Genomic DNA, 11195 nt, shown 5'->3' with positions numbered 1-11195 from the left:
TCTTTCCCTCTCTCCGGTGAGTCCAAATACTCTAAGGCAAATAAAAAATATTTGAAATTATGCCTAATGTTCTTTTCTTTTCCTTGATCAGTTTATTCTGATCACTGAATTCATAGATTTATTTATCATTGTCTTTAGCTACTGTTATTAGTTAAGGGGGGAGTGAGATTTTAGGTTACTACATCATTATGCTATCCTAACTAGCAAATGTTTCTGCTCAATTCTTCATGTACAAGAAACTTCAACGGAGTTTTGAGAGGAGGCTAAAGTAGGAGATACAGAAAGAACCATGAACCACTGGCAATCTGTCTGCATAGATTATCTTCTTCTTGAGTAAGATGACAAACTGAGGTGGCTGAAAATCTCTTAGTCACCATTGCTTCTTACATAGGAGAAGAGTAATAGTAAGTTTGGATGCTAGAATATTTAGTGTTCTCTTCAGCAGCATATTTTGACATGCTTAGGTCAAATCTAAATTAAATAAACAAAGGAAAATAAAAATAGGAACAATTATCAGTTGAGCTGAGGCAATAAAAAAACTATCTCTGAATGATCAACTTTAGCTATTTCCTCTGACCGAATTCATAGAAAATTGCTTCACATACTCTTTTCAACTTAGTTTGCCTCTTTAGATTTCCAAAGAATTAGTGTCTGACTTATAACTTAAAAGTCTTATTTTACACACACACATACACAGTGTGTGGAGAGAGAAAGACTTTGGAACTAGGAGTAAAAGTAAGCATTTATGCAACCTTTTGCTCCTTTAAGATAAGTTCTACCCTAATTCATTGCTTAATGACAGGCAAAATCTTAAATATAAAGAACTCAACCCATGAACCTATTAAGAAATGATTAGCATGCTAAAAACAACCTTTAATTGTAAAAAAAAAAAACTCTAAAGACTTTTTAAGACATTTTTAAAACATTTTCAAGTCAATTAGAGGATGGAATTGATAGAAGGAAAACCAAGGAATTCACACTGCATTTAAAATATCTACTTATTTATTAAACACCTATCAAGTACTTATGGTTTAGATTCTCCAATGATACCTAAATTGCTTTCACATAAATGTTCTGTTATGCTCCTACTATCAACGAATAAATCATTGAGTAAAAAAATTCTGATTTGTAGTACCTACTATCTTTTCTCCTTTCAAACATGTAAAATAAAACTTGTAAACCAATAACATGATACAGCAATTAAGAAGTTGTATGAGCTGAGTAAATGATATAAAATGCATACATTTTTACTAAATTTATAAAGTAGTTACCTCCAGGCACATTATTCTTTTTTTTTTTTCTTGGAGAGATTTTTGCTATAGGGCGCATGCGCTCACCACAGACAGAGAGAGCCAGAGAGACAGAAAGCGAGAAATCACCCCCCAGGGGGGATGGCCACGCCTCAATCCCTTCCCCTCCATTCTCCTCTCGGGATCTTGGGCACACACGCACATGCGCCCGGAGTGAGTTTAAGCCACCGGGTCTGGGACTCGAACTGTGGTCGACTATATGGGAGTCCAGCAATATAGCCATTACGCTAACTGCTGGTCCCTGGGCACAATATTCTTAAAACACTCAATTTTGAAGTAGATGCTGATTCGCCTTCATCAGTTTATGTCTTTGAGTTTTCATGTAGTGTGTGATAATAAATATTAACAAATCTTTTCTATTCAATTACATATTATTCATGAATACTCTTGATAATAATTTCCAATTATTTAATATTTCAATGGATGTATATTTTAGAGCTCACCATTGCCTAACTGCTTTACTGCAAAAATACAAAAGTATCAAACAATAAACTATAAATATTGATCGTTGTGGATTTCCACCAAATAATTAATCAGAAAAACCACTGTAGGCAAAGAATTCATTCTGCATTCTATGTGACCTATGTGAGAACGGCTCCGCCTACAATCACTGGCATGTATTTCATGTAGACACGCCCTATAATTCTCTACCATTCATCTAACCCTAGCATTTGTACTAAACAAACAAGCAAAACAAACAAAACACTGTCTTCACAATGGAAAAGCAATTTATGCACTAGAAAAAGAATAAAGATTATTGAGACATAACAAGAGGAAAAAGTAGGCTTTAGGCTTTGTTGCTAACTGAATCATATAAGCTAACTCTTTCTTTTTTTCTCTTTTTCTTTTCTTTTCTTTTCTTTCCTCTTTCCTTTCATTTCCTTTTCTCTTTTTTCTTCTTCTTTTTTTTAATTGCTAGGGGCCATGTACACTAACCAAAGAGAAACAGAGAGACAGAGAGAGGAAGAAACCTTTCTTAACCAGGGAATGGACATACTGCAATTCCTTATCCTCCATTTCTTGATCCTGTTGGAATTCGGGGCACATGCACACATAAGCCCAGCATGTTTTTTAAGTTGTCAGAGCCGATATTTGAACCATAGTTTTCTATGTGTTATTAGGCTCTCTTAACTACTAGGTTATGGGCTGGACTAGGGCTATAGGGCCAGTCCTCCTATTTTCCATCCAAACAAAACTATGAAAAGAAGCTACCCTTCCCTTGCCTTTACTATTGAGCATGCCTAATCTACAAACATGTTACTTTTTTTTTTTTTACAAAGAGATTTTTGCTATAGTATCTGTGTGCTCTCTGGAGACAGAGAAATTGAGGGACTGAAAGAGAGAAATCATCCCTCAGGGGGATGGCCATGCCAGGATCCCTTCTCCCCATTCTCCTCTTGGGACTGTGGGCACACATGCACTCAGTATGAGTTTAAGCCAATGGGTCCAGGACTTGAACCATGATCAACTACATGAGAGTCCAGTGACATAACCATTACACAACCTGCTGGTCCTTATGTACATGATATTTTTAAAAGTTTTGGCAGAAATTACGTCAACAAGAAAACATTGGTTGATTTCCAAAAAAGGAAGGGTAAGAAATATATACACACAGGGACCAGCAGTTAGCGTAATGGATGGCTATGTCGCTGGACTCCCACGTAGTCAACCGCGGTTCGTGTCCCAGACCTGGTGGCTTAAAACTCACACCAGGCATGTGTGTGTGCGTGCCCAAGATCCTGAGAGGAGAATGGAGGAGAAGGGATTTCGCGTGGCCATCCCTCCTGGGGGGTGATTTCTTGCTTTCTGTCTCTCTGTCTCTCCCTGTCTCTCTCTGTCTGTCTAGCGAACGCACACGCCCTTTAGCAAAAACCTCTCCAAAAAAGAAAGAAAGAAAGAAATATATACACACAGATTCTTCTTAATTTTCCAGCCTTCTTCCTCAAATTATTGGTTTATTTAAGAAAAATATTTTACTTCATATTGACAATACTTTAGCTTTTCAAGTGATATGAAAGCTTTGCAAAATTCAAGGCAAATTTAAAATGGAAATCAAGCTTTGCAAAATGTAAGGCTACTCTGAAAAATTCAAAGATATTCTCAATAAGCAATTATATTTAAATAAAAATACTTAACACATAACAAATGAGAGATCAGCAGCTGGAGTGATGGTTAAGACACTGGATTCCCACAGGGTTGACCATGATTCAAGTCCCAGACTTGGCAACTTGAAATATCACCAGGTGTGTGTATATGTGCATGCTCAAAACCCCAAGAGGAGAATGGAGAAGAGATTGTGACATGGTCATCGCCTTGGCAGGGGGTTGTGACTTCTCACTCTCTCTTTCTCTCTCTAGCAAACACATGCACTGTATAGAAAAAACCTAAAAATAAATTTTTTAAATTCTTACTGTTAGCAAGCATTTTTTAAGAATTTTAAAATGTGAGCACAATTCATTTATTTTAGCATATCTGGCCATTGTTAATAGCTTGGTTTTGAATTCCAGCTTCACTAAGTATTTGATAGGTAACCTTGGGCAAGTTGGTTAACTTCTAATAATTTCTTCCTCTGATGAATGGGGACAATTTTCACTTTTGTAGAAAGTTGTTACAAAGAGTGAAAGGAGGCTGGACAGACCTCCAGGTTTGCATCCAGAAACCTTCCTGAATATCCTGGACAGGTGTATGCTGATGATCCAGGGCTGCCTGAAGTAGGGGATGGATCATGGCATCAAGACCTTGATGGGGGTGCTATCACTCTCTGTGCATGTCTCTCTCATTCACAGAAGAAAGATAAATTAAAAAAAAAAAAGTAAAGGGAATGATATATACAAAAGCACCTAATATAGAACCTGGCATAGTATTGTTCAATAAGTTGCTCAATACACTTTGCTGTTGGTTGACATCTTTAGTTCAAAGATAGCTATCAAGATTTTATACACCATGACACAAGCCCACATAGAATAAAAACAATCGTATCTTCCTCGGTCTTAGAAATACAAGGGCCAAAAGACCCTGTAAGACTTTGAGAATATAACTATTAAAACAGCATTTAGCAAAGAAACAATAAAATCTTCCTGAAATCCTCCAACTTTATCAATACTCTCAACAATACTCTCAAGTTTTTCTGTTTAGAAGAGAACATAATTTGACTTTCCTGGGCACATGATAGAGTTACATTACAAATTATCTCCTAGTGTTAGGTAACTGCTACTCAATTTCCATCGCCTTGGATGTTTCATCGATCTACAGCTGATGCCGAGAATTCATTTCATCCCTGTGGTGGTTAGAGGCCGACAAAGCACAGTGTCATTGTGTCAAACTGGAATATAAAGTGATTGGTAATATTTGCTTGCTCTCGGTGTGAAGCTTGCTTTTGGTTTTTGATTCTAGCCCACTCTTGGTTGAAATTTCTAGCCTCTTCTTTCTGCTAAATTATAAAGCTCATGGCAAAGTCTGAATGTAACTTGCCTTCTAATCTTCAACAACCAGCTTAGTTTCTAGAATATAGATCATAACATATAATGGTTAATCTGAGCTGCACTCCATCATACCTCATCCTCCTTGTCTTTCCTCTTATCACTAGGCCTTCGTGTTTGCATGAGAAACAGTGGCATGAAGCTAATGCTAAACCTGATGTCACGGAGAAATAGTCTTTTGTCAGCTCCATGGGATTGAGTGTTTGTGACTCTCTTCCTTCCCTTTCCCCACAGGATGACATATAAGGACTTCTGGGGTTATATTACATAACCTTAAATTGGCCCCTCAGCCGCCAGAGAATTGACTTGTATCTCTCGTAAGCAAGAAAGCTGCTCATGTGGGAAGAGTCATTCCCATGGGATCTTTTGTAGGACTGTTCAAATCTAAACAATATATCTGGGGAAAAGAAAGAATGTGGGAAAAAAATGATAAATTGTTCTGTGTGTTTGTATAATTTCTACTTCTGGGCCAAAAAGAGTAATATGTAATCAATGGTTCTGTGTTTTTTGGCACTTGGTCCTGAGCCAAACTGAAAAATAGCTCCTCTCCCACTGAGGATTATTCCAGAGCTTTAGTGTCTCCTTTGTGTTGTGAGAACTTCATCCCAGGATGTTTCCCTTGTTCTCAAATGTGGAGAGTGGACGTGCAGACCTGAGCACTATGGTCTGGTCATTAACACTCACCAGCTGTCTCAAGACATCTGATCCCAAAATAAAAGTGATGTGGATGTCACTAGGCCTAAAAAGTCATTTGACTAACAAAGGGGCATGAGAGAGAGAAGAACTTTCTGTGACTCTGAGCTATAGCTTAAGTGTGAAGGAAAAAACATTTTTCCCTGACAGTGTTGCTATGAAACAAATGTCAAGAGAAGCTGGGCTCTGTTTGATCATTAACCATCTCTACAGACCCAGGTGTGGGAAGCAGATGTGTAAGTCAGGCCTTTCCATTTCATCTAAAACAACACATGGCCTCTGCAGGCCGTTCATCTGTCCTTTGTCCTGTGAGTCACTATCGGCCGGGGTCTAAGACTGGAAGAAGAGTCCATTTCAGACTGAAATACTTTGTCTCATTGTTTTCTTCCTCCACCCAAACTTATGATAATAGATAGGTTAATTTTTTATGGGAAGGAAAACGACATCTAGATTGGTTGTTAGGATGGTCAAAATAACCAGATTGGCTATGTCCTGGTCAGGATGAATTTATAGTCTAGATTTAATTGTTTAAATTGAAGAGAAGAAATGCTTCAGAGTATAACAGGATTTGAAACATTCTGCCTTCACTTACCCAGATCTAGAGTGTGTAGGGACCAAACACCAACATTTCTTCTTAATCTGTTTTTTATTTAAATTGAAATAAAATAAAATAAAATACATCCTGGACCATGTTGGAATCAGAGGTGAATCCTAAAGCAGAGGTACCTCTGGACGATACATGGTCAAGAGTTACTGAACTATCTATTTTTTCATGTACACGGTCTTGGTAAAACAAAGGAATTTTGTTAAGTATTTAAATATATTTTCTCTTAGAAAATAAGGAAGATAGAGCTCTCTTTTCTTTCTGCAGATGGGCTACAGTCCCACTCCCTATTATGTAGATAGCAGAAGGAAAGGGGCTCCTTCTGCATTATGTCTTAGGTCTGGCAACTTCTCATCTACCAGTTCTATTCCCAAGCATGGGACATGAATAAAGGTATAAATAAATAAGAGATGCAAGGTAATGAGTGTCATGAAAAGACTATGAGCTTAGGAATCAAAACTGGGTTGGAATTCCATCTGTGCAACCAAATAGTATGTGATATCAATCAAGCAGCTTTATGTTTCCAAGCAGAAACCTCCAAGTCTGCAAAATTAGGGCAATAGCTACATCACAGACTTGCGAAGAGTAAATGACAATGTCTATGTGAAAGAAAGGCCTATGGTGTCACATGTCAGTAACCCAATTAATGTCAATTTTCCTCCTTTTTTAGGTATGGTTAGCTATGCAATCTTCCTCAAATATTAGGCATCCTCTTATTATACCTTAAATTATGTGAGTTTAATCTTTAACTCGGGCTGCTGTATGATATTTTGAAATTTTAACTAATGAATCCACCATTGGCTCAATCAGCTTTAAAAGGGAAAAGAAAAAAAAAACTATTATAACATATTTTAAAATATGATTATTAGTGTTTAAATGGGCAATAGATAATCTTTAGAGACCCTCAATACTGAAAATGGCTATAGTGTACCCTCTCCCCATCATTCATTCATTTGGTCATTATTTCACAAATATTGACTGATTACTTACAATATGCCAGGCACTGTTCTAAACACTGTTGGAAAGTGATTCAAGGCAAGTTCTGTGGCTGGGTGGGTAAGGCAGTCAGATCCCACATGGCTGACCATATGGTTCAAGTCCTAGACTCAGAAGTTTGAGGAAAACACTGGGTGTGTGTGAGTGTGTGCCCAAAATCCTAAAAGGAGGGGGAAATAAAGGAGAGGGAATTGTGGAGTGAGCTTTCTCCATGGTGGGTGTTTTCTCCTCTCCTCCGTTCTATGTCTCTGGTGAGCGCACACGCTGGCTAGCAAAAAAAAAAAAAGGGATCTAAAAAGACATAGTATTGCCCATATGAAGCTTCTATTTTAGTGCAGGAGACAATAAATATGACAAAAATTATATCACTTATATATACTACTTATATATAATACTTATCTTACATCAATATTACAAATATATTTTAATACACATATTATTTATATATAATACATGAGGTCTTTAGAAAGTTCATAAAAATGCATATTATTAAAAAACTGTGCACAGATTTCATATTCTTTGTGCCAAAATAACTTGTACTTTAAATCATTTTTATAAACTTTTTAAGTATATACATACATAGAGAGAGGAAATATCAAAGATTACATATCCTTTGGGGAAAAAAATACAGACTAGGGCAAGAGAGACGGAATGCTGAGGCCAGAGATAAAGTTTGAAACTGTAAATGAGAATCTCAATACATTCCTCAATTTGAGGAAGACAGAGATCAAGCATGAAAACCTAAGAGAGCATTTGGGCGAAACTCTGAGGTAGGAGTGCACCTGCCACATTTGAGGAATAGTAAAGGAGGCCAGTATGGCTGAAATTGAGTGAGAAAGAAGAGCAGTAAGAGATGCACTCAATGGCCAGCCAGTGGTGTGCTGGTTAAGGCAGCTGAATCCTGCATGGCCAAGAGCACAGTTCAAATCCTAGATCTGGTGACCTGGAAAGACACATCAGGCATGTGTATGCATGAATGTCCACAATCTCAACGGGGCGGAGAAATGGAGGAGAGGAGAATATAGTGTGACCACAACCTATCGTAACAGTTTCTTCCCCTTTCTCTCTTATTCTCTCTGCCTCTCTCTGGCATGTGCATGTGCCTTTTGGTAAATTAAAAAAAAAAAAATGAAAAAGAGATAGATGTGCTCAAAGAAGCAATGAGGGCCAGATTGTGTTTGACCTTTGAGTGTATTTCTTGAAAGAAATTTCACTTTATTTTTTCTTTATTTAATTTTTTTTTTTTTTTTTTGCCAAAGGATACACATGCTTGCCAGAGAGAAAGAGAGAGAAAGTGATAAGGAGGCCCCCATGTGGGATGATCATACCACAGTCCCTTCTTCACATGTACCTAGCATATTTTTTAGGTCACCAAGTCGATAACTCGAAGTACATGGCCAGCCATGTGACATCCAGGGCCGTAACCACCATACTATGGGATGGCTCAAGACTTTGACTTTTATTCTTTTCTTTTTTTTTTTTTTTGAGAGGCTTTTTTTGCTATAGGGCGCGTGCACTCGCCAGCCAGACAGAAAGAGACATAGAGACAGAAAGTGAGAAATCACCCCCCCAGGGGGGATGGCCACGCCGCAATCCCTTCTCCTCCATTCTCCTCTCGGGATCTTGGGCATGCACGCACACGTGCCCGGCGTGAGTTTTAAGCCTCCGGGTCCGGGACGCGAACCACCGTCGACTACGTGGGAGTCCAGCGACACAGCCATTACGCTAACTGCTGGTTCCCAAGACTTTGACTTTTATTCTAAGTGAAATGTGGAGTCACGGCAGGGGCTTAAGCAGGAACGTGATGTAGATGGACTTAGATTTTGTCCAAACAGACTTCTCTGGCTGCTTGTTGAAAACAAATCATAAGGCAGTCAGGATGGGGTTGAAGAGCAGTTAGTTGAAAAGCTATTGCAGTAATCCAAGTGAAACATGATCATTGATTGGAGGGTGGGAACAATGAAGGTTGTCAGAGTGGTCAGAGTTTCGGTATACATCAAATGTATATCCAACTAAACTTCCTGGCAGGTTGAAAATAAGGAAGTCAGAATACTTTCAATGTTTTGGGCATGAGCAATGCAAAGGATACGGAAGTGACACCACCGGAGATGATTAAGACAGGTAGAGGAGGCTTGAGAATGGAACGAAGATTGGGGCACATTTAATTTGAGATTTTTATTAGATATCCAGTAAAAGTGCCAAATAGTTCAATACATGTCAAATAGAAAGGATGTCTAGGCTACAGATAGACATTTGAGAATAGTGAGCATAGATGTGGTCACAGAACCTACAACAACACATCCTATGATTTTATGGAACTTAAGTATAATTACATTAGCGATCAGCACTCTCCTGTAACAGGTAAGCCTTAAAATAATGGATCAGTTCCATTCAGACAATTGAGTCTTTTGAACACCACTTAAAATATGAAATTTTTATTTGTATTTAAAACCTGGATGATAACTATGAGAAAGTGAGTATAGATTAAAAAAAGAAAAAAGAAAAAAGAAAAAAAAAAGGAGTTAACTAAGGATTGATCTCTGGGGCAGTCCGATAGAAGATTAGGGAGAAATCGAAAAAGCAGAAGAGTCAGCGACATAGGAAGAAAACTAAGTAGGTGTGGTGTCCTGAAAGCCAAGAAGACATCTGCAGGAGAAAAGAATAATCTGCTGCTGAAATACTGCTGATATGTCAAGCAAAATGAGGACTGATAAATTAAAATTGTATTTAATATGGAAGCAATTTGGTAACTTTTAAAAAGCACCATTAAAAATTTTAAATTGGGCTAGTTGGTGGCATGGTAGTTAATGCGGCTGGATCACATGCAATCAACAGTGCAGTTGACGTCCCAGTCCAGTGGCCTGAAAAAGCACACTGGCACATGTGTATGTGTGTCCAAAACCATGAGAGAATATGGAAGAGACAGAATTGCCACATGGCCATCCCCCTGTGGGGTGCTTTCTCGCTTTCCCTCTGTCTCTCTCTCTCTCTCTCTCTCTCTCTCTCTCTCTCTGTCTGTCTCCCCCGGTGAACACACATGCCCTATGGCAATATTTAAAAGCTTAAATTTAATTTAAAAAGAAATATTTGGAAAACCAAAATAATTTTACTTAGACATTAAGTCTATGTTGATTTCTTTTCTAAAATTTTCAAACCTAAAAAAGGAGAGGGATAGTCCATTTGTTAGTGCCTAAGGAATATATTCAGTCTGCATTTTAGATAATGTAAAACTGAAACAATTAACTCATTAAAAGTATTCATCGTACTGAATTAAATGGAAAGACATGTACTTTATTTTTGAGATACTAGTAACATCACATGTATCTGCAAACAAAAAAATTAATAATTGTAATGATAATTTCAAATAAATTCTGAACAGAAATTCTAAATAGATAAAAAATATATTTCCATACCTGAGTCAATGGTCCATCTCATTTTGAACAACATTAGGTATAACAACTTCGATATTAAATACAAATTACATATTGGAATTACAAAAATTATTTGGCCTCTAATGAGTACATACTTAGAGTGCCATCTACTGCCTGGTAGTAAAATTGCATCATCCATACTAGCCAATTAAGATGAAGAAATAAATTACACCTATCTTCCTCTTATGATCAGCAATCTCTTTCTGGAAATCAGACATTCTGTATGATGACACTAACCCAGAAACTATATCACATTATTTCAATGAGGATAAAGTATAAGTAATGCATTATTTGTCAACCTAGAACTCCTACCAATTTTATACAATGTACCAAAGTCCACTAAAGCATGTGCGTATACACATACACACACGCTCATACATATACGGAGAGGGTCTTCAAAAAGGTTTTGGAAAACATGTATTAAAAAAAACTAACATGGATTTTGAAAAATTTGGTACCAAAATAAACTCGTACTGTAATTACAGTTTTTCACAAAAATTTTTAAGTCTCCACATACACATGCATGCAACAAAGGATAATATGAGGGTATAAATGCTTAAAACATTATTTTTATTACCAATTAATATAGCTGTTCAGAAAACAACTCTTTTGTAGCAGTAATATTTGTTGACCATCAATATATTTTCCAAAAAGTCTGCAAGCTATTCCAATTTGATTTAGA

General features: G+C 37.3%; 1 long non-coding RNA gene and 1 pseudogene across 2 annotated transcripts in view; one reads left to right on the top strand and one right to left on the bottom strand.

The window, feature by feature from the left end:
• The window catches only part of LOC102469334 (uncharacterized), a 79973-nt gene that overhangs the window by 35655 nt on the left and 33123 nt on the right, over positions 1-11195 (bottom strand). The window lies entirely within an intron of this gene.
• On the top strand, positions 6335-6473 carry LOC114009014 (uncharacterized; annotated as a pseudogene).

This window comes from Tupaia chinensis, unplaced genomic scaffold (genome assembly GCF_000334495.1).
Source record: "Tupaia chinensis unplaced genomic scaffold, TupChi_1.0 Scaffold000434_1, whole genome shotgun sequence".
Lineage (NCBI taxonomy): Eukaryota > Metazoa > Chordata > Mammalia > Scandentia > Tupaiidae > Tupaia > Tupaia belangeri.
The sequence above is the reverse complement of the archived record's forward strand: the minus strand, read 5'-3'. Positions and strand labels throughout refer to the sequence as shown.